Source organism: Phocoena sinus, chromosome 18 (genome assembly GCF_008692025.1).
Source record: "Phocoena sinus isolate mPhoSin1 chromosome 18, mPhoSin1.pri, whole genome shotgun sequence".
Taxonomy (NCBI): domain Eukaryota; kingdom Metazoa; phylum Chordata; class Mammalia; order Artiodactyla; family Phocoenidae; genus Phocoena; species Phocoena sinus.
Genome location: NC_045780.1, coordinates 8,066,277 through 8,092,018, shown reverse-complemented (window position 1 = coordinate 8,092,018; position 25,742 = coordinate 8,066,277).

Here is a 25,742-nt window from a genome sequence, read left to right as displayed (position 1 = left end):
AAGTCTCATATATTGACACATTTGCTTTCCAAAAATCATCTTCCAAGTTTTCAGTTTGGAATTTAAACATTTTTCTTTCGAAGAAAATAGCAGCTTCTCTAGAGCCGACTTCTAGCTCCGTGTCATGCTGATGTATTGGCAAAATATTGGAGGCTCAGAAAAATGCCCTAAATGGTCCCACATCACTTCAACAAGATTGCTTAGAAGCAGTTGACAAAATTTCACTGCCAAGAAGTGTACTTTTTGCTTTATATATATTTTATGAAGTTCCCCAGTGGGAGAGCTGAGTTACGCTGAAAAGAAAGCATCATCAGGTGAGGGATTTTATCTAGATCTTTCAGTTGTTATCTGTGGAACTGAGGTTTTTTAACTTCCTACATAGAACTTTTCTGACAGTCCTGCTTATTGCTTCGGAATGGCTTAATGTCTCACAAAAAGTCTAGACGACTTTTTCTAGTTCTTCCAAAATGAGAGGGAGTGTCAATAGGTGGTAAGTATATAATTGTCTGGAGATGGGGGACAAAGGAGAGAGTAAAAGAAATGATAACTATTAACAGTGAGTCACTAGAATCTTTTAATTTTCTGCAACTGAAAACAATTTTTCTTAATTTGTGCCGTAGAATTAAAGAGAAGGAAAGATTTACTTTACAGCTGCACCACTTGTACACACCCCAAACACACACAGTCATACATAGTTTCACTTTTTTTGCAGTCATGTGTCCCTTTGGAATTGTAAGTAGTCAAAATCTTAAAATAACCACATTGGTGTTTACTGATTTTGATGTGCTGAAAATGGACATAACGTATAGAAAATTAGAGAGAACTATAAATTATTTGTACAGGCTAGTTGGTCTTAAAGATTAAGAGGTTTTTGGGTTTTGTTTGTGATAATGTAAGTTAATTACAGCACTTTACAGTCATTTTAGATTCTGTATAAAAGCTCTAAAGAAAATCATTCAATAACAATGTAAAGCTCTTGAAAAACAAAGTTCTTCTTTTTTCAGTGTAGGTTCTCAAACTCTTATCTGCATTTCCAGGGTGTAAAAAAAGCCCTGAAATTTGAAGATCTTTTCGTAACTCATTTGGCTGCAAAACCTGATCTGATCTGAACTCATTTGGCTACAAAACAACCTTAGCTGACATGAGGCTATAGTTAGTCTTTATTCATCCCATTTTATGTAAATATTCATACATTTCTATGCAGAATTATTAATGTATTTGGTTACTGATACTGCCTTAGAACACATGAAAAATTCTGAATAAGGAAGCACCTATGACTCCAATGATTTCGGGAGACAGATGATGAACCTGCATTACTTTTCATTTTCAGTTGTAATATATTGTTCTCTAATGTCTCCTTCTCTGAAAATAATTAGTGAGATGTACAGACCTCCCTGATAATTGAGTTCTAAAATAGAGTCAAACTTTAAATTAGGATTAAGTAGCGCCAGCACCATATTCCTGCTTTTCTGGCTCTGTTGAAATTTATGATGCCCAATCAAAATAGTAAAAGGGTTTTGATGATTAAGAAGTAAGTCTGGTTAAAGTGTCATATGTATTTTCATTCCTTTTTATTCTGAGGTCCCTCCCAGCACATACATACATATTTGATTGTATTTTTGATGTATGATTGATACTTTTATCAATTTATTGATAAGAGGACATATACTTCTATGGCCAAATTGTTTTTGATTGAGATTGTGGACGGAGGTGAACTGATATTAGTAGCAGTAGTATCAGCATCATATAACAGCATTCCCTGTCTCCCGGGCAGCATGGGCACATGACTGAGTGGCCAATAGAATACTCTGTCTCCGTGGACACAGCTATTTCCCCTAGGGGTGTGGGTGGGCATCTGATCCAACAGGGATGATTCTGGGATTGGTTCAGACACTGGGGGTAAGGAGCAGGAGAGGGGAGGTCTCATTTTCTGAGACCATCACCTTCAGGGACTGCTGAGCAGCCATGAGCATCTTTTTACACAGTGAGAGAGTCTGGCCTCCAGTAAGGTGAGGACAAGCAGAGGCAAGTAGAGCTGAGAAATGGAGAGAGAGCAGCAGGAGAAGGGAGGGCTAGGGAGTGTAAGAGAGACAGACTTGACGGCATCTTTGGAGCTTCTTCATCAAACCGTGCCTGAATTGACAAAATGCATTTCCCAGCCACGCGAGCAAACAAACGCCATTTGGGTTTAAGCTATATTGGATTGACCGGCCTATTTCATTCGGCAAAATGACTCAAGATTCATCTATGTTGGAACATAATAGAGGATTTTCTTCTTTTTTAAGGTGGAGTAATATTCCACTGTGTGTGTGTGTGTGTATATATATATATGTATGTATATATATATATATATATATATATATATATATATATATATACACACCATATTTTTAAACTCCATTCATGAATCAACGGACATTTAAATTGTTCCCGCATCTCGGCTATCATGAATAGTGCTACAGTAAATGAGGGAATGCTAGTATCTCTTTGAGATTCTGATTTTAGTTCTTTAGGATAAACACCCAGAAGTGAGTTCGCAGGATCATATGGTAGTTTTAAATTTAATTTCTTGAGGAATATCCATATTGTCGCCCACAGCAACTGCACCATTTTTGATTCCCACCAACAGGGTACAGGGGTTCCCACATCCTGGCCGACACTTGTCTTTTATTTTTTCTTTTGATAATAATAATCCTAAGAAGTGTGAGGTTGTAATTCATTGTGGTTTTCATTTGTATTTTCCTGATGATTAGTGATGTTTAGTGCCTTTTTAATTCTTTTGCTTAAACAACAGATATTTATTTCTCACAGTCCTGGAGGCTGGAAGTTCCAGAGCAAGGTGTCAGCAGGCCTGGTTCCTGCTGAAGCCTCTCTCCCTGCTGTGTAGATGTCCATCTTCTCCCTCCGTCCTCATATGATCATCCCTCTGTGTGTGTCTGTGTCCTAATCTCCTCTTCCTATAAGGGCACTTTGGAGTACAGCCCACGCTACTGACTTCGCTTTACTTTAATCACTTCTTTAAAGACCGTGTCTCCAAACACAGTCCCATTCTGAAGTCCTGGGGGTCAGGACTCAACACGTGATTTTTTTTTTTTCTTTACATCTTTATTGGAGTATAACTGCTTTACAATGTTGTGTTAGATTCTGTTGTATAACAAAGTGAATCAGCTATACATATACGTATATCCCCATATCTCCCGCCTCTTGCACTTCCCTCCCACCCTCCCTATCCCACCCCTCTAGGTGGACACAAAGCACCGAGTGATCTCCCTGTGCTATGCGGCTGCTTCCCACTAGCTAGCTATTTTACATTTCGTAGTATATATATGTCCATGCTACTTTCTCACTTTGTCCCAGCTTACCCTTCCCCCTCCCCATGTCCTCAAGTCTGTTCTCTACGTTAGCATCTTTATTCCTGTCCTGCTACTACGTTCATCAGAACCTTTTTTTTTTTAGATTCCATATATATGTGTTAGCATACGGTATTTGTCTTTGACTTTCTGACTTACCTCACTCCATATGACAGACTCTAGGTCCATCCACCTCACTACAAATAACTCAATTTTGTTTCTTTTTATGGCTGCATAATATTCCACTGTATATGTGTGCCACATCTTCTTTATCCATTCATCTGTCAATGGACACTTAGTTTGCTTCCATATCCTGGCTATTGGAAACAGTGCTGCAGTGAACATTGTGGTACATGCCTCCTTCCAAATAATGGTTTTCTCAGGGTATATGCCCAATAGTGGGATTGCTGGGTCATACGGTAGCTCTATTTTTAGTTTTTCAAGGAACCTCCATACTGTTCTCCATAGTGGCTGTACCAATTCACATCTCCACCAACAGTGCAAGAGGGTTCCCTTTTCTCCACACCCTCTCCAACATTGTTTCTAGACTTTTTGATGATGGCCATTCTGACCTGTGTGAGGTGATACCTCATTGTGGTTTTGATTTGCATTTCTCTAATGATTAGTGATATTGAGCATCCTTTCATGTGTTTGTTGGCAATCTGTATGTCTTCTTTGGAGAAATGTCTATTTAGGTCTTCTGCCCATTTTTGGATTGGGTTGTTTTTTAGATATTACGCTGCATGAGCTACTGTATATTTTGGAGATTAATCCTTTGTCAGTTGCTTCGTTTGGAAATATTTTCTCCCATTCTGAGGGCTGTCTTTTTGTCTTGTTTATGGTTTCCTTTGCTGTGAAAAGCTTTTAAGTTTCATTAGGTCCCATTTGCTTATTTTTGCTTTTATTTCCCTTTCTCTAGGAGGTGGGTCAAAAAGGATCTTGCTGTGATTTATCTCATAGAATGTTCTGCCTATGTTTTCCTCTAAGAATTTGATAGTGTCTGGCCTTACATTTAGGTCATTAATCCATTTTGAGTTTATTTTTGTGTATGGTGTTAGGGAGTGTTCTAATTTCGTTCTTTTACATGTAACTGTCAAGTTTTCCCAGCACCACTTGTTGAAGAGGCTGTCTTTTCTCCATTATATATTCTTGCCTCCTTTATCAAAAATAAGGTGACCAAAAAAAAAAAAAAAAAGTGACCATAGGTGCGTGGGTTTATCTCTGGGCTTTCTATCCTGTTCCATTGATCTATATTTCTGTTTTTTTGCCAGTACCATACTGTCTTGATTACTGTAGCTTTGTAGTATAGTGTGAAGTCCAGGAGCCTGATTTCTCCAGCTCTGTTTTTCTTTCTCGAGATTGCTTTGGTGATTTGAGTCTTTTGTGTTTCCATATAAGTTGTGAAATTTTTTGTTCTAGTTCTGTGAAAAATGCCATTGGTAGTTTGGAAGGGATTGCATTGAAACTGTAGATTGCTTTGGGTAGTACAGTCATTTTCACAATGTTGATTCTTCCAATCCAAGAACATGGTATATCTCTTCATCTAATTGTATCATCTTTAATTTCTTTCATCAGTGTCTTATAGTTTTCTGAGTACAGGTGTTTTGTCTCCTTAGGTACGTTTATTCCTAGGTATTTTATTCTTTTTGTTGCAATGGTAAATGGGAGTGTTTCCTTAATTTCTCTTTCAGATTTTTCATCATTAGTGTATAGGAATGCAAGAGATTTCTGCACATTAATTTTGCATCCTGCTACTTTACCAAATTCATTGATTAGCTCTAGTAGTTTTCTGGTAGCATCTTTAGGATTCTCTATGTATAGTATCATGCCATCTGCAAACAGTGACAGATTTACTTCTTCTTTTCTGATTTGGATTCCTTTTATTTCTTTTTCTTCTCTGATTGCTGTGGCTAAAACTTCCAAAACTATGTTGAATAATAGTGGTGAGACTGGGAAACCTTGTCTTTTTCCTGATCTTAGTGGAAATGGTTTCAGTTTTTCACCATCAAGAACAATGTTGGCTATGGGTTTGTCATATATGGCCTTTATTATATTGAGGTAGGTTCCCTCTATGCCTACTTTCTGGAGGGTTTTTTATCATAAATGCATGTTGAATTTTGTCAAAAGCTTTTTCTGCATTTATTGAGATTATCATATGATTTTTCTCCTTCAGTTTGTTAATATGGTATATCACATTGGTTGATTTGTGTATATTGAAGAATCTTTGCATTCCTGGGATAAACCCCACTTGATCATGGTGTATGATCCTTTTAATGTGCTGTTGGATTCTGTTTGCTAGTATTTTGTTGAGGATTTTTGCATGTATGTTCGTCAGTGATATTAGCCTGTAGTTTTCTTTCTTTGTGACAGAAATTGGTGTCACACACTACGTGGTGATGGTGGCCTTGTAGAATGATTTTGGGAGTGTTCCTCCCTCTGCTATATTTTGGAAGAGTTTGAGAAGATAGGTATTTAGCTCTTCTCTAAATGTTGGATAGAATTCCCCTGTGAAGCCATCTGATCCTGGGGTTTTGCTTGTTGGAAGATTTTTAGTCACAGTTTCAATTTCAGTACTTTTGATTGGTCTGTTTATATTTTCTACTTCTTTCTGGTACAGTCTTAGAAGGTTGTGCTTTTCTAAGAATTTGTCCATTTCTTCCAGGTTGTCCATTTTATTGGCATATAATTGCTTGTAGTAATCTCTCATGATCCGGCTTTGTATTTCTGCAGTGTCAGTTGGTACTTCTCCTTTTTCATTTCTAATTCTGTTGATTTGAGTCTTCTCCCTTTTTTCTTGATGAGTCTGGCTAATGGTTTATCAATTTTATTTATCTTCTCAGAGAACCAGCTTTTAGTTTTATTGATCTTTGCTATTGTTTCCTTCATTTCTTTTTTATTTATTTCTGATCTGATATGTGTGATTTCTTTCCTTCTGCTAACTTTGAGGTTTTTTGTTCTTCTTTCTCTAATTGCTTTAGGTGTAAGGTTAAGTTGTTTATTTGAGTTGTTTCTTGTTTCTTGAGGTAGGATTGTATTGCTGTAAACTTCCCTCTTAGAACTGCTTTTGCTGCATCCCATAGGTTTGGGTCGTCGTATTTTCATTGTCATTTGTTTCTAGGTATTTATTTTCTCTTTGATTTCTTCTGTGATCTCTTGGTTATTTAGTAGTGTATTGTTTAGCCTCCATGTGTTTGTATTCTTTACAAGTTTCTTCCTGTAACTGATACTTAGTCTCATGGTGTTGAGGTCGGAAAAGATACTTGATATGATTTCAATTTTCTTAAATTTACAAAGGCTTGATTTGTAACCCAAGATATGATCTATTCTGGAGAATGTTCCATGAGGACTTGAGAAGAAAGTATGTTCTGTTGTTTTTCGATAGAATGTCCTATAAATAGCAATTAAGTCCATCTTGTTAAATGTGTCATTTAAAGCTTGTGTTTCCTTATTTATTTTCATTTTGGATGATCTGTCTTCTGGTGAAAGTGTGGTGTTAAAGCCCCCTACTATTACTGTTACCGTCTATTTCCCCTTTTATGGCTGTTAGCATTTGCCTTATGTCCTGAGGTGCTCCTGTGTTGGGTGCATAAATATTTACAATTGTTATATTTTCTTCTTGGATTGATCCCTTGATCATTATGTAGTGTCCTTCTTTGTCTCTTGCAACAGTCTTTGTTTTAATGTCTATTTTATGTGATATGAGAATTGCTACTCCAGTTTTCTTTTGTTTTCCATTTGCATGGAATATTGTTTGCCATCCCCTCACTTTCAGTCTGTATGTGTCTGAGGTCTGAAGTGGGTCTCTTGTAGACAGCATATATACAGCTCTTGTTTTTGTGTCCACTCAACCAGTCTGTGTCTTTTGGTTGGAGCATTTAAGGTAATTAATATGTATGTTCCTATTACCATTTTCTTAATTGTTTTGGTTTTGGTTTTGCAGGTCTTTTCCTTCTTTTGTGTTTCCCGCCTAGAGAAGTTCCTTTAGCATTTATTGTAATGCTGGTTTGGTGGTGCTGAATTCTCTTAACTTTTGCTTGTCTGTAAAGATTTTAATTTCTCTGTCAAATCTGAATGAGGTCCTTGCTGGGTAGAGTAATCTTGGTTGTAGGGTTTTCCCTTTTATCACTTTAAATATGTCCTGCCACTCCCTTTTGACTTGCAGAGTTTCTGCTGAAAGATCAGATGTTAACCTTATGGGGATTCCCTTGTATGTTATTTGTTACTGTTCTCTTGCTTTTAATATTTTTTCTTTTCTTTTTAATTTTTTTAGTTCGATTAGTATGTGTTTTGGCGTGTTTCTCCTTGGATTTATGCTGTATGGGACTCTCTATGCTTCTTGGACTTGATTAACTATTTCCTTTCCCATATTAGGCAAGTTTTCAATTATAATCTCTTCAAATATTTTCTCAGTCCCTTTCTTTTTCTCTTCTTCTGGGACTCCTGTAATTCGAATGTTGGTGAGTTTAATGTTGTCCCAGAGGTCTCTGAGACTGTCCTCATTTCTTTCATTCTTTTTTCTTTATTCTGCTCTACAGTAGTTATTTCCACTATTTTATCTTCCAGGTCACTTATCCGTTCTTCTGCCTCAGTTATTCTGCTATTGATCCCTTCTAGAGTATTTTTAATTTCATTTATTGTGTTGTTCATTGTTGCTTGTTTCCTCTTTAGTTCTACTAGGTCCTTGTTAAATGTTTCTTGCATTTTCTCTATTCCATTTCCAAGATTTTGGATCATCTTTACTATCATTATTCTGAATTCCTTTTCAGGTAGACTGACTATTTCCTCTTCATTTGTTAGGTCTGGTGGGTTTTTATCTTGCTCCTTCATCTGCCGTGTGTTTTTCTGTCTCCTCATTTTGCTTATCTTACTGTGTTTGGGGTCTCCTTTTTGCAGGCTGCAGGTTTGTAGTTCCCATTGTTTTTGCTGTCTGTCCCCAGTGGCTAAAGTTGGTTCAGTGGGTTGTGTAGGCTTCCTGGTGGAGGGGACTAGTGCCTGTGTTCTGGTGGGCAGGTCCACGTCTGGTGGTGTGTTTTGGCGTGTCTGTGGCCTTATTATGATTTTGGGCATCCTCTCTGCTAATGGGTGGGGTTGTGTTCCTGTCTTGCTAGTTGTTTGGCATAGGGTGTCCAGCACTGTAGCTTGCTGGTCGTTGAGTGAAGCTGGGTGTTGGTGTTGAGATGGAGATCTCTGGGAGATTTTCGCTGTTTGATATTATGTGGAGCTGGGAGGTCTCTTGTGGACCTGTGTCCTGAAGTTCTCTCTCCCACGTCAGAGGCAGAGCACTGGCTCCTGGCTGCAGCACCAAGAGCCTTTCATCCACACAGCTCAGAATAAAAGTGAGAAAAGGTAGAAAGAAAGAAAAGAAAGAAAGAAAGGAAGGAAGGAAGGAGATAAAATAAAATAAAGATAAAATAAAATGAAGTTATTAAAATAAAAAATAATTATTAAGAAAAAAATTTTTTTAATAAAATAAAATGAAACAAACCAAAAATGGACGGACAGAACCCTAGGACAAATGGTGAAACCAAAACTATACAGACAAAATCTCACACAGAAGCATACACGTACACACTCACAAAAAGAGGAAAAGGGGAAAAAATAATATATGTTGCTCTCAAAGTCCACCTCCTGAATTTGGGATGATTCCTTGTCTATTCAGGTATTCCACCGATGCAGGGACATCAAATTGATCGTGGAGATTTAATACGCTGCTCCTGAGGCTGCTGGGAGATATTTCCCTTTCTCTTCTTTGTTCTCACAACTCCCAGGGGCTCAGCCTTGGATTTGGCCCTGCCTCTGTGTGTAGGTCACCTGAGGGCGTCTGTTCTTCGCTCAGACAGGACGGGATCAAAGGAGCAGCTGATTCGGGGGCCCCGGCTCACTCAGGCCGGGGGGAGGGAGGGGCACGAAGTGCGGCGCGAGCCTGCGGCGGCAGAGGCCGGCGTGATGTTGCACCAGCCTGAGGCATGCCGTGCGTTCTCCCTGGGAAGTTGTCCCTGGATCCCGGGACCCTGGCAGTGGCGGGCTGCACACGCTTTCCGGAAGGGAGGTGTGGATAGTGACCTGTGCTTGCACACAGGCTTCTTGGTGGCGGTAGCAGCAGCCTTAGCGTCTCCCGCCCGTCTCTGGGTTCCGCGCTTTTAGCCGCGGCTCGCACCTGTCTCTGGAGCTCCTTTAAGCAGCGCTCTTAATCCCCTCTCCTCGCGCACCAGGAAACAGAGAGGTAAGGAAAAGTCTCTTGCCTCTTCGGCAGGTCCAGACTTTTCCCCGGACTCCCTCCCGGCTAGTCGTGGTGCACTAGCCCCCTTCAGGCTGTGTTCACGCAGCCAACCCCAGTCCTCTCCCTCCGCTCCGACCGAAGCCCGAGCCTCACCTCGCCGCCCCGGCAGGTGAGCAGACAAGCCTCTCGGGCTGGTGAGTGCAGGTCGGCACCGATACTCTGTGCGGGAATCTCCCCGCTTTGCCCTCCGCACCCCTGTGCTCTCCTCCGCGGCTCCGAAGCTTACCCCCTCCGCCACCCGCGGTCTCTGCCCACGAAGGGGCTTCTAGTGTGTGGAAACCTTTCCTCCTTCACGGCTCCCTCCCACTGGTGCGGTCCCGTCCCTATTCTTTTGTCTCTGTTTATTCTTTTTTCTTTTACCTTACCCAGGTATGTGGGGAGTTCTTGCCTTTTGGGAGGTCTGAGGTCTTCTGCCAGCGTTCAGTAGGTGTTCTGTAGGAGTTGTTCCACGTGTAGATGTATTTCTGGTGTATCTGTGGGGAGGAAGGTGATCTCCGCGTCTTACTCTTCCGCCATCTTCTCTGTCTCCCTGGAATGTGTAACTTTTATTTGCAGTGACTCTTATAATAGGAAAAAATTAAGATTCTGAAAAATAGAAATACTTGTTTTTAGAGTATGCAATTAAAGCAGAGTTGGAAATTTTGGGTAATGTGGATGAGATTTAAGAAAACTTGAAAAACATTAAGAAGTGGAGAACTCAGGGGTATAGGAATGTAAGTTGGTTCTTGAAACATCATAAATATATGTGCAAGGCACACAGTGGGGCAAGAGTACAGGTAAGAATATTAACCATCACACGATGGGAGGAAACTAGACTGGAAGAGCCAAGCCCAGAGGTCTGAATGCTAGGCAGTGGAATATGACACTCTATTAAAAAATAACGCTGGTAATTGGGAACTGGAGCCCTAGTGTTTCAGCACTGTGTCAGTTTATCAGCCCAGCTGGGGATACCCCCAGTGAAATGGAAGGATGAAGTTAGGAGTGGCTGAACAAGAAAGGATTTGGGAACCAAATGTTGTCCAGAGAAACTGAACCTTAGAGAACTAAGAAGAGTGACTCAGCTCTTATACTGTTGTTTTGTTTCTGGTTTTTTTGTTGAAAAAGAAATATGTGTTAACTTGAAATGTGTTGCATCTGAAAATACAGTAGCAAAAGATGAGAAAGATATTCAGAAATATATTTAAAGTTTGAGAAACTTTATCAATCAAATGCCATCCTTTCTGGATAAAAATCCTTTCACCAAATCATGTAAAGCCTTTTATGAGTTTTTCAGAAGAAGGCACCCTGGAAATTTAAGTTATTTTTATCACCTTTATTGAAAAGGCCATTTCTTTGCTCTAAGGCTGAATTCTTTGATGCAAGTTCAGTAGCTTTGGAGTGAATCTGAATGCAGCTTTCAGAGCAGTGAGAAAAATCATGCAGTGTTGAGATACCAAGCTTCCTTCAAGAAATCATTTGAAAGTAACTGATAAAGATGCTTAGGGCTCTGAATTATTGTGAAGTACGGTATTCAAAGAAACTGGTAGTTTGGAACACTTTTCTATAATTACATGCTGTTGAATTCTAAAATGTCACATAGCAATGTAAGAACAAGATATATTCATTTTTAACTCACTGTGGACAAAATGCATAGATGCAGTCTCCAATCTGAGGCTCAGGAGGTGGACGTGGGTGCACCAGTCAGGTTATTTTGTTGACTGATCTTAACGATCATCACCGACGCCATGGCCGTCACTTATTAGGGAGGGGAATGACTGCATCAGCCATTTCAAGGATTTGGCAAAGATATATCAAATGCCAGAAGGAAAAATGGGAAAGAGCAGAAACAATGACAACGAAAGTCCTCGTGAGACCAAGAGACCTAAGCTGGGCCACGCCCTACATAACAGCACACAGAAACCAATAGCACGCCATAGTAATGCAAGAACAAAACCATAGTGTTTCTGGAGTTTGGGCATTTTGTAGATTGCTGTTTTTCAGAATTTTCCTGCTGCTTTGTAACACAGTTTGAACTTTAAAACTTCTCCTATATACTAAAAGTCATTCATTTAGTAATAATAGTCAATACATCCCATGCTTTTCCTGTACCAGGCATTGTAGTCTACAGATGATATCCCACCATAACCCTTTAAGATAGGGGATTGGTTCTACAACTCTTCAGTGACAGAACTAGAATTCAAAGCCAGTTAACCCAGCTTGCAAGTCGAGGCCTTTACGCTGTGACACCACACACTGCAGCTTCTGTTTTTATTGGGCATCTTTAAAGACCTGGCACTTGGCTTGTTTCCGTAGATAATGTGAAGTATGAGACAGGAATTTTTCTAAGTTTTAGTAAGTTCAGTATTTTTCTGCTTTCTAAAAGCCCGTGTACATACACACTTAGCAGTTCGCCATGTAGCCTCTGGTGCGACCTGTACTGAACATTCCTCAAACAGTGAAAATAGCTCACTGGCAGAGAAGAGCCGATCACAAGACATCCAATCCTCGTTTATCTCTGGGTAATACCTGAATCAGCTGGAGCAAACCTGCTGCCCAGGGACGGCTCTCTGGGCTGGAGGTCTGTGCTGCAATCGGCCTGTAGTGACATCAGCAATGAGAGAGCCCCCCGAGCCCCCATGCGGAGCCCATTGCCCGTCCTCAAGAGACCAACACCGGGGATGTGGCCTGTTAAGTCCAAGCTCATCTCTGGTTGCCCTTGGATTAGTCTTCGCTATAACTGAAGGCTAGTGAAATTAGCAACAACAATAATATGCATGTTACTTAGCGCTGCTCTATGCAGCACTGATTTGTTATAGTACTCTTATCACAGAAATATTTTTATTTTAAAATATTTATAAATCTTTTATAGTGAGGAAGAGTATTAGGGTGAAGCATATGTAATTACCAACATTCAACCCGTTTGGCCAACAAAAACCAGTTTTCTTATACAAAGTGGGTACAGTCGATGTAAGTACCATCGATGTAAGTACCATCGATGTAGGTCGATGTAAGTACCATCGTAAGTTCTCAGCCAGTGAACCACCTTCTCATAGGGCCTTTGCTCAGTCAGAATGAGGTTCAGCTGTCTGTGGTCTCTCTCCCATTATCGTATGTTCTTGGGGTTCAGTTTTGACTCACAAAAATCAACAAAGTATGCATAGGTGACAGTGCCTCAGGTGATGCAGAGGTGGCAGGTGGCCTTCCCAAGGGACAGTCAGAGAGGCACAGGGTGAAGATCAGCTACCGAGCAGGGAGCAGTGCAAGACCTGCGACATTATGACAGCATCAAAGCATCCTCGTTACCCTGGAAAAATAAAATAAAACAGAGGCACAACGAGAGCAAGTGACGTCATGATTGCCTCATCATAGGAATCATCCTCAGGAAGCCTGTGTTTCCGGAAGCATTCTCTGTATTAAAAAGATATACCTAAAATCATAATGGTAGGTCAGTAATTCCTGAGGACTGTAACAGGCAAGGCACTGTGCTAACTGCTTAGCATGTGTGTATCCGTCAGGCTTCTCCGGAGCAGCAGAAGCAGTGGGACACAGACACTGAGATTTACTTCAAGGAATTGCTTACACGGTGGTGAGGCTGGCAGGTTCAAAATCCACAGGGCAGTCAGAAGGCTGGAAAGTCTCAGGCAGGAGCTGTCATGTTGAAGCAGAATTTCTTCTTCCTCAAGAAACCTCAGTTTTGCTCTTCAGGCTTTTCAACTGAATGGGTGATGCTGACTCAGATTATAGAGGATAATCTCCTTTACTCAAAGTCAACTGATTGTGGATGTTAGACCACATCTACGGAATACCCTCAGAGCAACACATAAATTAGGGTTTAATTGAATAAATGGGTATTGTGGTCTAGCCAGGTTGACAGGTAAAACTAACTGTCACAATATATATGCCATTTTTCCCTCATGAAAAAGCTGTGCGCATAGTACTATTGTATCCCCATTTTACAGACGAAGAGATGGAGGCTCAAGGTCAAGAACTTGTTCAAGATCACACAGTTTGCAAAGGACGAAGCCATGCTTTGAAACCAGGGAATTTGACTTAAGAGCCAGTGAATTTAACCACTGGGATCTTCTGTCTCACCAAGTAGCAAGGATTTCCTGCTAAGGATATGGGAGTTGAGTAGGGAAAAGCCAGCAAGAGGTAAAGCCAGCTCTTGTGCATTAGAGAATCACTAGCTCTCCATTGTCATAGGCTTCACAGCCATCCTGCCATGCAGTAAACATAAGCTGAGTACTTATTAAATGAACCACTCTGTAAATAGAGGGAAGGTTATAACATAGTAGGTATGGAGGTACCAGCTTGTGTGAAAAACATCAGATCAAACTGGATTGTACATCAAGACAGACATCAGGGAGAAGAATAAAAAATTCCTTCTTTTAGCCGTTCCAAATAGACTCCTTCCAAAGTTCCACTCCAACCAGAACAGCAGCATTAGCAGTATCCGGGAAAGTTGCCCTCTGGGAGCCGTGACAACGTGAATATAGAAGAATGTGGGACTTGGGATCTCCAGGGAAACGCAAATTGACAGCTAGCTGGGGTGGAATTTTACAGTTGCCTGAGAACTTTCCCTCACCTCCTAAACAAATGAGTGTCTCCCACTGTGACCCTCCCTGTCCCATACTCCATGGTGGCACTTAGGAAACTTCTCCATGTCCCTAAAGCTCTCAGCTCTGCTTGCAGATACTTTAGCCAAAGACTTTGTTTCCACCTTAGAAGAAAAATACAAGCCAGCAGAGACAACCTTCCTAAATATCTCTTCACACCACCACCAAACATAGATGAGCTGCACCAGTTTTCTGCAGCCTCCTCTGCAAGAGTATCCCTTGTCTTGTGCTCTGCACTTTGGTTATCATTGGCATCCATCACCTCTAGAACTTGCCCCATCAGTCATCACTTTCCTTTCCCTCATTATATTTTCAATCATTTTAGTTTTTCCTTTCCCCTCTGCCTACAAATATACTAAATGCTTCCACTATCTTAAAAACTACCTTGCTTCTAGATAATTGCAAGAAACATAAATGGACTGAAATGCTTTATAAGTGGGAAAATTTACAGAGCAGATGGGAGTAAAAAAAAAAACTGTATAGATCTTACTTGACTTACGATGGGGTTACATTCTGATAAACCCATCATAAGTTGAAAATATCCTAAGTCAAAAATGCTTTTAATACTCCTAACCTACCAAACATCACAGCTTAGCCTTGCCTACCTTAAACGTGCTCAGAACGCTTGTATTAGCCAATAGTTAAGCAAAAATCATCTGACACAAAGCCTATTTTGTAATAAAGTGTTGAATATCTCATGTAATTTACTGAATACTGTACTGAAAGTGAAAAACATCATGGTTGTAAGTGTATCGATTATTTACCCTCGTAATCCCGTGGCTGGCCCCGGGATGCAGCTCACTACCACTGCCCAGCATCGTGAGAGAGAACCATACCACATCTTACTAGAGTGGGAAAAGATCAAAATCCAAACTATGGTTTCTATCACCTTTACACCACAGGAAAGTTGGAAAATTGTAAGTCGAACCATCTTAAGTCAGGGACCGTCTGTATTTTGATTCTGTGAAACACATTTTACATACAAAAATATAGAGAGATTGAAAATAAAAGGATAGAAAAAAAATTCCTTCCAAACTCTGAGAAAAAGATAGTAACTATCAGATAAAGAAAACTCTGAGATAAGAAATATTACTAGAGGTCAAAGAAATTTCTCAGTGATAAAAATTTCAATTTACCAGAAAGCTATAGAAAATCCTACATCTGTGTATGTTTATAGTATACAATTCTAAATGTATATACTCTTCTAAATATAGACAGCAGAAATTAACAACAGTGAAAGGGGAAATGTGTATCAATAATGTTCTGTGGGTTTTAATATACCTCCATCTGTAACTTACAGAACAAGTGGACACATGCACACACAAAAATAGTAAGATTACAGATGGTTTGGTCAAGGTGATCTAACTGACAGAATAATAAATTGGGTTATCAATTGAATATATAGATACTCTATCACTATTCCTGGAGATATGCTCAACTAAAAGAGACACACATATATACCCAAAGAAATTTATAAGAATACTTATAACACCACTATTTGTAATTGTCAAAAGTTGGAAATAACCCAATGATATCAAGGCAGATCAAATAAATGTGATATTTTGAAAAAATATACCTTGCCTCAATTCTGCTTCCCCCTCAAGCTACCAAAACTTTTCTTTCTTTTCCTGTATGATAATTTTAAGTAAAAATATTTTTGGAAAAAAAATACCAGCTCTATTGCCTCACTCCCATTGCACTGCTGAATTCTTAGCAATATTTCCAGCTGCTCTCTTACCATGGAAATTGTTCTGGTCAGGGCAGCAAGCACAAAACTCTGTTATCTTGTTTCTTATTCCTGTTCTACTAGGCTGGCTTCTCGGCACATCTGACACTGGTTGTCCCTCCCTTCAACCTGAAAATCTCTTCTTTCTTAACCGATTTCTCTCTTGGTTCTCTTTCTGTTGCTAAAACCTTTTTTTTCTCCCAGTGTCTTGCAAAGCCTCTTGTTCTGGCATTGCAGGTACACTGGGTGCTGGGGCCCTGTCTCTCTTCATGATGGGCGAGGATATTTGGTCTCATGGCTTCAGCACATCTTTGTGCCGAGGCAGTAAGTAAGGCAATGTGGGTGAGCCTGGGCTTTGAAGTCAGTTGATGGGCTAACTCACAAAGCAGGGGCTCTGAACCCAGCCTTTCTCCTGAGCATGAATCAGAGGGGCGCTGAAAGTAAACTTGACCCAGATCATAACTGTGTCTGTCATGAGCCAGTTTTGCACCACTGCACGTTCATAAACTGGTGAAAGCACACATCTTGTTCTCATAATACCAGACCCAGTTTATGCACTTGTCAGATTTGCCTGGACATGTTTTTCTGCTTGATGCTACTGGTGACCCTCCAGGAAGATCACTTGGCACCAATGGCATTTTTGTGGGAACAGAGAGGTGATGTCCATCTTTACTGGGAGGGGCTCACTGGGCTGTCTTCCTGCCTTCGTGTTGGTGGCTGATTGGTCATTGCCCTGGGCTGCCCAGCAGGTGGTCCCAATCGCCCATGTTGCTGAGGGCAGGACCAAACGGTGCCTCCTCTCACACCACTTCTGACCTCACTGAAGGGCCCTCCTCTCCTGCCCTTGGGCTTCCCTCTTACTGCTGCCCTACGAATGCCAGGGCCTTACTGAGAGCTCCAGCCACCCACTGGCTTTTCAGGAGGGTCTTCAGGGCTGCAGGCTGCAGAGAGACAGGCATAAAATGATGCTGCCTCATGCCCTTTCACAAGTTTGATGCCACTGCTCTGGACAGAATTTCCCAGAAATATGGGGGAACTGATGCCCAGCGGTGGAGAGAGGGGGAGACTTTGGCCAGTAAGTGACAGGAGACAGAAAGAGCCAGCAGATAGATTCTCCTCCTTTACTCCTCCCCCAGAGACTGTTCTGGGACCCAGTGTTTCCATATCCCTATTTGGGGGTGTCCTGTGTGTCCGAGCAACCAGGATGTTCCAGCAACCTGGTTGCTGGAGAGTCTGGACAGCTTGGAATGCACGCCTTTGTACCTGCTTTCTCTCTCCTCCTACCTCACTCGCCTGGTTCCTTCACATCTTCTTCCCTGGATTGCACCCTCAACTAAGCTTTAGCACTTAAGTTTTGACTTAGGCTCAGTTTTCTTGGGAAACCAGGGTGAAAGATTAACCATCAAAAGCACAGTCCTCTTGATTCCCTACTAAGTGCCTGCGGTTTTGCTAAATGATTTACCTTTATTCTCTTTTTTTTTCCTTTATTCTCTTTTGATCCTCAAAGAAAATGGTATGGTAGATATCCTTTCCCCCTATTAGAGAGAGGAACTGCGGCTCAGTGAGGCTTAAGTAACTTACCCAAGACAGCACAGCTAGGAGGGCGGAGCTCAGATGCTCACGCCGCCGCCGTGTCTTGCTTCAGAGTCGGCATTCCTCCTGCTGCTCATCCCTGCCTCTATGTGAGGACAGTGGGGCCTGGGGATTCTATGTAGTTTCCATGTGGTAATTCATCGGCAGAGCTCTCAGAACCTTTGAGGATGATTGAATGAAGAACATTTTAAATATCCAAGCAGAGCATGATAAGAGAGTCCTGAAATGACCGACTGGTGAGCAATCAATAAAAGCAGATGGTTAAACCACCATTATTTGACTTTAAAATATCACTTTATACTGTCATTTCTAAATGGAATCACATTGATGAATCAGCTAAAGGTCATGAGAGTAGCTGCTACAGGGAGGAGAAACGAGGGCTCCTCCCCAGGCCCAGCTCAGAGCTCCATCACGCTTGAAATCACGGGGCCAACTCATCTAGATCATCTAGATCTGTCTGTCCTCTCCCTCAAGATCTTTGAGAACAAAATGTACAACGATATAACTAGAAAGTTCACCTTGAGACAAAGTAGAGGGGTCCTGACTGCCAGAGACTGAAAATGGGAAGGAGTCCCTTGTCCTGCACAGAGTGCCACTGGCGGAGTTCTGTACATGTACAGAGATTTGGACTAAGAATTGCACTTTGGAAATTGGAAAAGGACCAAATTTGGACCCTGTTACACTACTCAGTTAGCATCTCTCCAGATTGTGGATTATGAAGTGAACCTTTTCACTTTGTGTCCCTCCTGTGAGAAAGAGTTGTTTTTTGTGTGATTACAGTTAGACCGTTTACAAATCTAATCATTTTATCTTGGTCTGATAAAAGTGCTGAAGGACTGGCCCCTTGAAGAGAGTTGTTAACTCTTAAGTACATACTTATAAAAACAAGTGGATTTGTGTGTATGTGAAGAAAGCATTAACACCACCTACCTGATATTGAAACTCCTGCCTTTGAACTTCACAAGCATCCCAGAGGCCTCCAGGAACTGTGCTATCCCACAGCAGTGTCCTCTGAGCATCGTTGCCAGCAGAGGCTGTTCTCAAAGGAGCCTTTTCCTTTTCTTTATTTTCCCTGCATGCTCTTCAGTCGCACAGTGTGATGCCAAACCCCCCCCCCCCCGCAAAGAATCAACACTTACCTCTTTAAACAGGCACCGCCCTCTCATCTCCCAACGCACCCTCCGAAAAAAACCTCAAAGAGCTTAACCCACAGTGTCTCAAATTTTAGTATCAATCACCTGGAGGTCTTGATAAAATGACGTGACATTCTGATTCAGTAGTTCGGGATGGGCCTGAGATCCTGCATTTTAAGCACACTCCCAGGATATGTCAGTGCTGATCTGTGAACCACGCTTCGAGTAGCAAGAGCTTAGAAGACCATTCTATTTCCCTTTTGAATATTTTAATGATGATTTGGTGCTTAGAAAAATTTGCCCCTTGAAAATGCCTCAGTGCTACCAACAAGCTGTTCTGGGCACCACTGCAGAAATTTCAAACAGATGGGACTGAAGTTAGAAACACTGAGAATATTATGCTACAGCTGTTCTCTTGGTCGCATTTGTTTTAGTTCTCGGCACAAGCACAAGCTCAGTGCTGACCTAAAGGCTTACTCTCAAAATTACACATAAAAGTGGATTTTACCAACACTTCTTGACTAAATGTGCTTGTCCCTGAGACCACCAGGCTCATTTTATTCAGTCTCGAATTGGTTCTTTTCCTTCATGCAATTTCAGTTATTGTATAGGGTGAGATTTTAATGTTCAGGGACATAAACAGAAGCAGCTTAAGTGTGTGTTTAAATTCTGTATTTGATTGAGCAGAAGTAATACTTGTTATTCTGCCTCTATTTCAGGGTTTTCATTTTCTGCCTAGCGAATTCAGTCATTTTAATATCCAAGAAAACAATTCTGGAAAATACAACTGGTCCAAAGCATGTTAAACTGCCTAAAACAGATGGGGGAGAGGGGTATTAAACTAGCCAGCTTTTTCCAGGTGCTTTAGAAATATTTACTGTGTATTGCGTTTTACCCCAAAACATAGCTATACATTATCTTTTGTCGAAAATACCTTATTTGGAGAAAAATAAAAATAAACATTTGGTTTTGTATAAACTATACCAAATCTTACATTTATCCGTTACATTCATTTTTGAAAACTGCCTTCCTAACTCACATCTTAACCAGTACATTTTGCTAACATCTTCCTGGTATTCTCGTCTCTAGATGCTGTCTATTCCAAAACACATTTGCAAAATAATCTCCTTAACTTAAGGAGAATGAGACCTTAAGAGCCATTTATCATATCAGTCTCCTATTTCAAGACATTTGCTCAAAGTCTGTAGTTCTCAGCCTACTACTCAGCACCTTTCACTAAATAAATTAACAACAAAAATCTCAGGTTTGGGAACCAGTCGGTTCCTCACTAGAGGGAAAATAAGGAGCTCTACATCCCCAAGTTAGTCTTAGTTATTTTTCTCTGTCCATACTGACTTGTGCCATTTAACCATGACTTCAATTTTTAACAGATATAGAACTGTATTCTTATTCAATGAGTTTTGGTAGTTTGTGTCTTCCAAGGAATTGCTTCATCTCATCTAAGCTTTAGAATGTATGTGCTTAAGAGTTATTCACAGTATTCCCTTATAATATTTTAATGTGTGTTGGGTCTCTAATGATAGCATTCTCTCACTTCTGATATAGTAATTTGTTTCTACTCTCATTTTCTTGGTCAGTCTGTTAAGAGGTTCAACAATTTTAGTGATCTTTTCTAAGAATCAGCTTCTGGTTTTATTGATTTTGCTATTGTTTTGCTGTTTTCAATTTTATGGATTTCTGCTCTTACCTTTATTTACTTTCTTCTGATAAATTTGGTTTATTTTGCTCTTCTTTTTCTAGTTCCCTGAGGTGGAATCAGTATTCATTTGAGGCCTCTCTTTTTTCCTAATACATGCATTTAATGACATGTTTTCTTCTAAGCACTGCTTTAGCTTTACCTCACAAATTTGATATGTTGTATTTTCATTGTCACTCAGTTTAAAATTTTTTCTTATTTCCTTTGAGACTTGCTCTTTAGCCCAGGGATTATTTAGAAATATTTAATTTCTAAGAATTGGGGGATTTTCCAGATATTTTTGTTATTGATTTCTAGATTAATTCCATTATGGTCAGAGAATATACTTTGTATGATTTCAATACTTAGTTTTTAAAAATATGTTAAGGTTGTTTTATGACCTGGTATATGGTCTATCCTGACAAGTGTGCCGTGTGCACTTGAAAAGAATGTGTATTCAGCTGTTCTTTGGTGGAGTGGTGGTGTTCGATTCTTCTATGGTAGTCCTGATTTTTTGTCTACTTGTTCTATTGCTCGAAGAGGAAACTGAAAACCTCCAACTATAATTGTGGATTTATTTCCCCTTGCAGTTCTTCCAGTTGTATTTTAATACTTTTTTTGGTTCTGGTTTTGTTTTTTCTGTGTGTGCATACATATTAAAGATTATATGTCTTCTTAGTGCATTGACCTTCTTATCATTATGTAATGATGGCTCTTTGTTCCTGGTAATTTTCCTTGTTCAAAAGTCCACTTTGTCTAATACTAATAGATATAACCTAGTTTTCTTTAGATAAGTGTTTGCTTAGTATGTATTTTTCCATCCTTTTACTTTTAACCTGTCTATATCAGGATATTTCAAGTGAGTTTCTTGACCACATATATTTGAGTCTTAGGTTTATTTTGTTGTTCAATTTAATGTTCACTCTCTTTTTATTTGGTATGCTTAGACCATTTATATTTAATATAATTATTGATAAGGTGATATTTTGGTCTACCATTATTTTATTTGTTTCCTTTTTGTCCCTCTATTTTGTATTCTTCTTCTCTCCTTTTGTGCATTCTTCTGAAATATTTGAATATATATTTGTATCCCATTTAAATTTATCAGCTTTTTGTATTTATCTCTTTTATCTTTGAGTGGCTGTTCTAGGTATTATATATGTCACTTTTTACAGTCTATTAAAATTAATGTTTTATCTGTTCAAATAAAATGTAGAAACTTGATCCTCCCCCTTTTATGTTGTATTAATATTTGTAGTTGTCGGGCTTCCCTGGTGGCGCAGTGGTTGAGAGTCCACCTGCCGATGCAGGGGACACGGGTTCGTACCCTGGTCCGGGAAGATCCCACATGCCGCAGAGCGGCTGGGCCCGTGAGCCATGGCCGCTGAGCCTGCGCGTTCGGAGCCTGTGCTCTGCAACGAGAGAGGCCACAACAGTGAGAGGCCCGCGTACCACAATAAATAAATAAATAAATAAATAAATAAATAAATAAATAAATAAATATATTTGTAGTTGTTATTTGCATTACATCTACATACATTTAAAAGCCTGCCAGACAATGTTATAATTTTGACCTTCCATCTTCGTACATATTTCAAAAACTTTAAAGGAGAAAGTAATTTGTCCTATTAACCTAATTATTTGCCATTTCTGTTGCTATTCCTTTATGCCCTAGATTTCCCAGTTTCCCTGTGGTATAATTTCCTTTCTTCCTGCAGTACTTACTTTAACATTTCTTTTAGAGAAGGGCTGATTTTGACTAATCCTCTTAATTGTATTTCGTCTGAGACTGTTGTTATTATTCCCTCATTCTTGAAAGATACTTTTACGATATAGAGAAGGCTGGGTTGACAGTTCTTTTCTTACACTACTTTTAAAATGCTGTGTCACCTCCATTTGGCCTCCATTGTTTCTCATGGGAAATCCAGTCATCCAAATGTAATGTGTCATTTTTTTCTCTTGTAGCTTTCAGGATTTTTTTTTGTAAACATTGGTCTTCAGCAGTTTGATTAAAATGTGTCTGGGCATGGTTTCCTTTGAGTTTATCCAGTTAGGGATTCTCTTAGCTTCTTGAATTTGTAAATGTATGTCTTTTATCATATTTGGAAAGTTTTCAGCCATCATTTCTTCAAATATTATTCTGCACCAATCACACTCACATTCTCCTCTCCGACGACTCATCTGGCGTGAATGTTATACCTTTTTATACTATTCCACAGGTTCCTGAGACTGTTAACTTTTCTTCTCCAAAGTATTTTTTCTCTGTTGCTCAGATTAGATAATTTCTGTTGCTCTATTCAAGTTCATAGATTCTTTCCTCTGTCATCATTAGTTACTTTATTTTTTAGTTTTCAAATGTCCATTTGGTTATTTTTACAGCTTCTTTTTCTCTACTGAGGATTACTATCTTTCCATTTGTTTCAAGAGTGTGCAACTTTACTTCATGGAACACAGTTATTATAGCTGCTTTAAAGTTTTGTTAGATTTATATTACTGAGACTCATCAACACAGGGTAGGCAGCTGTTGAGTATCTTTTTCCGTATGAGTTGTTGAGGTTTTCTCTATTTGTATATCAAGTAAGTTTGAATTGTATCCTAGATATTTTGAATGTAGTTTTATGAGACTGTGGTCCTGTTAAAATCCTCTGGGAAGAGGGACTTCCAGTTCCACTCTAGTTTTAGTGACAGAGACCAGTTTCACCATCCCTTTCAGTGAGACAAAATATATGCAACAGTGGTTTGCAAGACACTGGATATGAGGCAGTGAAGGACAGCAGTCCATGAGGAATAGAAAACAGATGAGATGAGCCCTACAGTTGTCCCTTCTAATTCCTTAAGAGAGTGATCAGGACATGATGCAGAGAGTGGGAGCCAAAGCAGAGCTCAGTGGGTTCCCTGAATTGAGGAGATTAAGCTGAGCATCCTGAGAGACCAAGGTAGTAGGAATGTATAGTGCAAATAACAGAGATGAGAGAACTGCCCAAAGAGGGGACTCTGGAGATCTGCAGATGACCCTCTCTGAGTATTCTGGAGAGGACTGATGAGTGCATGTTTCTAAGGAAACCACTTGATGCTAGGAAATAGCCATCCTGAAAGATAAGAGGAAACATTCTTATTTTTTTTTATTTTTGATAAAATCTATTTTATCAGTTTATTCATTTATAGTTCATGCTTTTGGTGTCACATTGAAGAAATCTTTGCCTAACCCAAGGTCACAAATGTTTCCTACTATATTTTCTTCTAGAAATTTTACAGTTTTAGCTTTTAGGACTATAGTCCATTTTGAGTTATTATATAGTGCAAGGTATAAAAGTCAAAAAGGTTTTTTTGTTGCTGTTGTTTGTTTTTTTTGTTTTTTGTTTTTGCGGTAGGCGGGCCTCTCACTGTTGTGACCTCACCTGCTGCGGAGCACAGGCTCCAGATGTGCAGGCCCAGCGGCCATGGCCCACGGGCCCAGCCGCTCCGCAGCACGTGGGATCCTCCCGGACCGGGGCACAAACCCGTGTCCCCTGCACCGCCGGGCAGACTCTAAACCACTGCGCCATCAGGGAAGCCCTAAAAAGGTTTTTAAAGTTTAAAAACATTTATAAATCAATAAAGGATTTGTATCCAAAGTATATAAAGAATATTCAAAATTCAATAATAGAAAACATACAACCCAGTGAAATAAGCAAAAACAATGAGCAGATGCTTCTCCAAAGATGATTTACAGATAAGCATATGAAAAGATGCTCAGCATCATTAGTTATTAGAAAAATGCAAATTAAAAACTGCAGCGATGTACCACTACTTACCATAAGAATGTCTAAAATTGAAAAGACTGATCAAACCAAGCATTGGCAAGGATGTGGAGGAAATAGAACTTTCATAGGCTGCTGCTCAGAATTCTAAATGGTATCATCACTTTGGAAAACAATCTGGTGGTTTTTTGGAAAAGTTAAGCATACACTTGCTATGTGATTCATCCTTACTCTCCTAGATGTTTACCAAAGAGCAGTGAAAGCCTGTGTCTATACAGAGCTGCTGTGAATGTTCATAGAAACTTTCTGTGATAGCTGAAAACTGGAAACAACCCAAATGTCCATCTATAGGTGAATGGGCAAACACATTTTGTATATTCCTATGTATCAGTTTCCTAGAGCTGCCATAACAACACGGGTGGTTTAAACAACAGATATTTGTTGTGGAGTTCTGGAGGCTAGAACTCCAAAAGCAAGGTGATGAATATGTTTGCTATTCTTATTGTGATAATCGTGATCATGCAGACAAGATGACTAGAGACAAAACTAGTTCAGTCAGTGGAATGAAACAACACAGAAATAATCCCATCACTGGCGATGTTGAGCACCATTACCCAGGACAAAGGAAACAGTAGTTCTCCCTGCTAGCGTCTCTGTCATGTCAGTTATGCTATTGTATTAATTTAGTGGACATAGTGGGAACCCTCCTTTGTCTTTTTCACTGCTAGTTGCCATGAATAAGGCAGAGAGAGTCAGCAGAAGGGAGGGGCTGTCACATACTCTGATCCAGCTATGTAGGTAAGTGCTGACCCACATTGTCAAGGCATGAATGATGGAATCTTTACCTATTTCCCTGTCTTTTTTGTTCTTTTAATGAGTCCCTTTTTTAAAAAATTAGAGAAGCAAGAGAAAGGATACTTGTGTGTTCCTGCTAGGCAGTGTTCTGTGTAAATTGATTTAAGTATCAGTTTTGCCAAGTATTGGATCCATAGGCAAGATATTTTATTTTCTGGATATTACTCAGTTTCTTTAGCTGAACGATAGAAATAATTACAGTTATTGCAGTTCAACCAGACTTGATAACATCTGCAGTTATTCCACGTTAACACACTTTAAGAAGAGATTATTTTGTTGATTTAACAAGCTCTGATGGTACTATTTGCCAGCCATTGTTCTAAGCAGTATACAAACATGAATTCGCTTAATTTTAATAACAATAATATGATGGGGGTATTATTTTTCTCATTTTTAAAGGTGGAGTAACTTACCCAATGTCACAAAGCCATAACGGGCAGAGCTGGGGTTCGAACTGAAGAGCACATTCTGGTCACGGTCTGTGTTCTTCACCACCATGCATGCTGCCTAATATTTGGGATTAGATGTAAAGTTTTAACAGGATAAGAAAGTAACATACCTTACTAAAAAGGACAGTCACTTGTGCTGAAGCAACAGTTTGCATTATCCAACATTAAATAATACCTGTGCTTAATGATTTTTACTCTCTACCAAATTTTGTAGCATGCAGTATGCAAATACACATATTGATTGCTGACTTGTCACACAGTTAATGCTCAGTTAGCCAAACTGACAAAACAGAGAGAGCAAGCGATAGCCAGTCATTTACATTTG